Genomic DNA, 5,754 nt, shown 5'->3' with positions numbered 1-5,754 from the left:
ATACTCTGCTCCTGTAAAAATTTACAGCCTTGGAAACCCTATACAGGGATGCTATGAGTCGGAATTAAAAGAACTTTGGTGGCGTAGTGGTTATGGCTGCTAACCTCAAGGGCAGCAGTTTGAAACTACCAGCAGTTCCATGGGAGACAGATGAGGCTTTCTGCTCCCATAAAGATTTACAGCCTCGGAAACCCTGTACAGGGTCACTATGAGTCGGAACCGGTACTCCATGGCATAGTACCACCACCACCAAGAGTCAGAACTGACTCGGTGGCACACAACCACTACCATCATCATCACAGAGGGTTGTGAAGATTAAATGAGACGATGCTCATCAATTCTTCGCACTTTCCTGTGGTCAGACCCAGACTAGAAGCTCAACAAATGCTGGCATTTAATACTAGCAGTAGTGGTGGTTACCTCTTCTAAGAGCAGAATCATGGGCTACCCTTCCTGCCGACCGGCTCTGACTGCCTGTTGCCTTTTTGTCTATGTTCAGGGCTGGGTCTGGGTGACAATGGTCAGGACTGGCACATGGAAGTCCTGGCCAGGTGACCAGCAGGGACAGGGCACCTAGGACCAAGAAGGTCACCCTGATTGAGCTCCCTGTCTCCTCTACACAGGGCTAGGGAGAAGTTCTAACAGGTAGTGTAGGGAGCAGTGGAAAGCATTCTCAACTGATTTTACTCTGGCTCAGAAAGTGAGATGAGGTTGAAGGCCTTCCCAGCAAATAGGTCCATTATCCATCATCCACTGGCCAACAGCCCTGACCTCTTCCTTCTCTCTCTGATCAGAAAGGAAAGGTCAGCCCAGCTCAGGACCTCGGTCTCTTGGCCTATGAAATGGACACTGCTTCTTGTCTGGCCCCTCTTATTTCTTTCTGTTAGGGTTTTCCTGCTGCCTCAGTATATTGTGCCAAGAAGACAAGAGGAAGAGCCTTGGAGCCAGACTGACAGGAATCAGGTCCTCCTGCTCTACCACTTACCAGCTGCTTGTCCTTGGGCAGATGTTTTTAATTTGGGGGGGGGGTGTCTCAGTTTCGTCATCTGAAGAATGGGACTAATTCTACTTGCCTCTTGGGGATTCTATGAATTCATGACAGAATGGATGTAAAGTGCCTTCTTGGCGCACAGCCAGTTCGTAGTGTGAGGTTACTGCTACGCTGGCTTCATTATCATTCGTTCATTTTTCACAGCTGTGTGCAGACCTACTATGTGCCAGGGTCCATGGGGGTTCTGGGTACCAAATGTGCCAACTTCTTCATCTCAGTAGCCTTGCCTCATTGTAGATTCCTCTCTTCTTTGCACCAGACTCCATTTCACCCTGTTATAGGACCCATGACAAAAAGGGCTGGGGATATCAAAATCTGGTGTCAGCAGGCCTCAGGGACCTCACAGGATTTAGTGGCATCTTTGTATCAAGCTGATGACCTGTCCCTTTTCAACAGGCAGATGTAACCCTGCGAGGAGAAAGGTGTGTGTTGGGAGCTGGCAGTGCCCATGGGTGAAGCCCAGGGAGAGAGTTGTCACCTCCCCCACAAGAGGAAGCTGGAATCGATTTTTCTCTCAGCGCTCTCTTGAAAAGAGCAGCGCCACCAGGGAAGGCCTGTTATTGGTGGAGGGGTGTCCTGAGAGAGCACTGGGAAGTAAACAACTCGGGATATGTGTCTTGAGGCCAGAAGCAAGGGGCAAGTCTCTCTTGCCCCCCTACCCTTCTCCACGGAGACGAGTCCCAACCCCACCCTATACTTGGGGTTTGGAGGTTCTCCAGCTTCAGGCCCTGCCTGCTGCACACACTACCCGTTCATCCCACTGGGAACTGGCCAGGGTATTTTTACTAACAAGCAAGTCACAGTGCAATCTCAAAATTAACACACACACACAAAGAAAAGGAAAGAAGGAAAGAAAATAGTCGTCGAACAAATGCCACTGCAATGTCTGCCAGGACCTAAGATCTGGTACTATCTATTTTTTAATAATTGAGGGTAATAAATATGTATTTCTTTCTCCTCACCTCCCCCCAATCCTCCGCAGCTTGTCAGCTCCCTGCGTCTCTTCTCTGATCAGACCAAGTCTTCCCCAAGCAAAAAAAAAAAAAAAAAAAAATCCTTTAAGCAAAAAGGATTAAAGCCTTGAAAGTAGGTCTGCCTGAGCTCTTCCCTCAACCCACCCCCCCCTCCGGGGTTGGACTGGAGAGGGGGTCCTCAGGAGAGCTAGGGATGGGGTGTGGGATGGGGTGGGTGGAGGATGGGCTGATGTAGCAAATCCTGGATGGGGGTCTCAGGATAGGAGGGCCAATGGTGAAGCAGATGAACAAGCAGTTCATCCTCCCTGCAGCCCATGTAGCCTGGCATAGCCTAGGTGTCTGCTGGCCATCAGCAAGGGCTAATCGGAAAACCAAGGCCCTCCTGCCCCCAACAGTATAAGATATCAAAAGGAGGGTTTTTCTTTCAGACAGTCCTGACTTGGCTCTGCAACCTAGCTTCATGCTTTAGAAGCCTGCCTAACCTTGGAGGCTCAGTTTCTCTACCCATAAAATGGGAATACCTCACAGAGGATCAAACAAGCTCAAGATCTGAACTCAATTATTATCATTCTTTTAATAAAATTCCTCTCAAACACAGAGGTTTTGCAATCTCTTCCATCCCATTGCCCACCACACTTCACAGAGACCTGCCAACACACCTGTTTTCCTGCTGTAAAGAGGGCGTTGAACCCAAGCCTGGGGTGGTGGTGGCTAGGAGGTTGATTGCTCAAGGTTGTTGGACCAGTGGGGATGAAATGAACCCAGAGCAGGACCTGTATCTTCTACCCCACCTCTTGTCCTGATAGTCTTTCCTCCACCTCTGTGGCTTCCTAACAGGACACCTAAGGTTCTCTGGGTCCCAGGAGCCAAACCAGGAGAGACCTGGCCTGGCTGGGAAGGGAGTGCCTGGGGCAGTGGTTGCTGCTTGGTAGGCGGGCCTTCCTCACCCCCCACAGCTGCCAGCTCTGCTGTTCTGCTGAGGCAGCAGCCTGGTCCAAGTGGGCCTCCCTCCTCCTGAGCTGGGCACATGCACACAGGGCTGGCTGCAGGTGGTGGGCCTGAGCTGCTGCAGCCAGTCAGGCCCAGGGTCCCCAACCTGCCCCACTGGGCTGCCTTAGTGGCATTGCCGCCAAGGGCCCCACCGCCTGCCCTGGGGACAGGCCTGCCCTGCTGCTCTGAGCCTGAGGCTGGCGAGGAGAGGCAAGGCCGTGAGGCCGGAGGGCAGGAAAAGCGGGGAGGGCTGCAGCTATTTATAGTTGGCTTTGCTTTTGTTCCTTTTCCAGCAATGCTTCTCTTTAAATAGGAGCAGGGCTGGAGGCTGCAAGCTCTTTGCCAGCCACCTGCACTCAGTGCGCATGCGTGTGTGCCTTGTGGGGGTATGTGTGTGTGTGTAGAGGGATACATGTAGCACTAAGGGTGGGACTGGATATACCAGTACATGTGTGTGCATATGTGCAGGGGTAGACAGCTTCGTGTACATATGTATACCAACGTGTAGTGGTAGAGGTGGGCAAGCTGTCCTTTGTGTGCAAATGTGTATGTGCTGGCATATGCATATACATGTTAGGGATGGGCAGTTCTTTGTATGAGTGCATGTCTGTGTTGCATTGTTGTCAAGTGCCTTTGAGTTGATTCAGACCCACTGTTGTTGTTATGTGCCGTGGAGTCGGTTCCGACTCATAGCGACCCTGTACAGGGTTTCCAAGGCTGTAAATCTTTACGGGAGCAGAAAGCCTCATCTTTCTCCCATGAAACAGCTGGTAGTTTCGAACTGGTGACCTTGTGGTTCACAGCCCAATTCGTAACCACTATGCTACCAGAGCTCCTTTATAGGGTTTCTAAGGAGCAGCTGGTTAGCTTGAAATGCCGACCTTGTGGTTCAACCCGACTTTGCAGTCCAATGCTACATTAGCAGGCACATATATGACAGTGGGTGAGTGACAGTTTGTGTGTACATGTGTGTAGGCACATGTGTGTTCATATGTGGAGCGGATTTGAGGTATGTATGTGCGTGCATATCTACATGTGTAGAACAGAATGTGAGCTGTTCTTTAGGATGTGTGTGTGTGTCTTAGTGTACATATGTGTCCATGAACCCAAAAGTTTTTCTTCGTGTAGACTACACACTTCATGAGGGCAGAGGCCTTGTCCCTGGTGTACACTGAGCTCAGTTAAATGGAAGACTAAGAGTTGTGTATCTGTAAGGGACTCTAGGTCCTGACTAGCTGCCAGAGGGGTCCACTCAGTATTTGTTTTTAGGCCCTTTTTGCCATCCCCGTGAGAGAACTGGACCTCTGAAACTAGTGGTGCCCATTAAAGGCTCACGCAGGGAACCACTAAAGGCAAACCCAGTGAGGAAATGCCCAGGCTTTGGGGGACAGATCTGAGTTCTCAATCTGGCCTTCACATCTACCGTTCTCTGCACTTCGGATTTTACATCTATAAAATGGGGAGAATAAACATCTCCCTCCGGCCTGTTGTTGGGATTACAGAGATCCGGCTAGCAGTGCCATCTAGCACACAGAGTGCTCGGTATCTTGGCAGGTGTGTGGGATCGCGTGGCTTTCGGACGGAGCAGTCCTTCTCCGATCTCAGGGCATCCCTCGACTGGTGGGAGGAACCCCAGTTAGCAAACAGCGTGAAGACCCCGGTCCGGCCCCACCCAGGGGTGGGGCAGTAGCCGCCCGCGTCCGCCTCGTGGGGCCCAGCCGCTCTCTCCAGCTGGGAATGTTTCCAAGGCCTGCCGAGACTCCCCGCGCAGAAGCCGCGCAGTAACCCAGATCTGTCAGCGCTGCAAAGCGAAGCGCAGAGATAAATCCCCGCCCCGGGAGGGACGGCGGCCGGGGGGCGCTCGAGGGCCAGGGGCGCGGGGCCTGGGCACCCCTTTACCCTTCGGGCCGACCTCGCCCGGTTGAGCCCGGCAGCTCCGGGTCGACGCGACAGCCCCGCCCCTCTCCCAAAGGCCAAACAAAACATAGTAAATATTTAATCCCGGCCCGGGGAGCCAAGGAGGCCTCCCCTCCCCCTCCGCAGCCGTCTGGCTCCTCTGCCAGCCCCGGCAGCCCTCCTCCGTAATGATGCCGGGAGGGGCAGGGATCGATCGATAGAGGCTGGGAGTGGGCTGGGGCTAGTCCTCGGGCCGCCCACCCCCTGGTCTACGTCCTTGGGGTAACATCACTTTTTTGCCCCCAAACCGCAGACCCGGGAGGCTGGCCTTACCTGCGCTTCTCCAAGTAAGGCCTGAGAGAAACTCGCTGATGTCGGCTCTCCTCCACTGCCCCACCCCAGTCTACCTCCTTCTGGGAGACCGTGTGTGAACATGGAAGGGTGGGGTGAGGGGCGGGAGAAGAAGGGGACTTCCCAGTCTTCCGTTGGTGCCTGAGCTTCTGCCCCCAGCTCCTGGTGCCCAAAGTCTTCAAGGGCCTTGAGTGGGGTCTGGGGGTTGGCAGAGGCTGCAGGAAGCCCACCGAGAGAGGCTAGCAGGTATCTCTATGGTGCTGGACTCCAGACCTCCGGGCATTGTCCTGCATGCCTAAAAGGTGATTGTGTACTTACTGTTCACTCATCCTGAAGCAGGTAATTACTCTACAGGAGGATCTACTCTGGTAGCGTAGTGGTTAAGAATTGGGCTGCTAGTCGCATGGTCAGCAGTTCGAAACTACCAACTGTTCCGCGAGAAAGATGAGGCTTTCTGCTCCTGTAAAGACATACAGTCTCAGAAACTCTATC

Source organism: Chrysochloris asiatica, unplaced genomic scaffold (genome assembly GCF_000296735.1).
Source record: "Chrysochloris asiatica unplaced genomic scaffold, ChrAsi1.0 scaffold00054, whole genome shotgun sequence".
In the NCBI taxonomy this organism is placed as follows: domain Eukaryota; kingdom Metazoa; phylum Chordata; class Mammalia; order Afrosoricida; family Chrysochloridae; genus Chrysochloris; species Chrysochloris asiatica.
The sequence above is the reverse complement of the archived record's forward strand: the minus strand, read 5'-3'. Positions refer to the sequence as shown.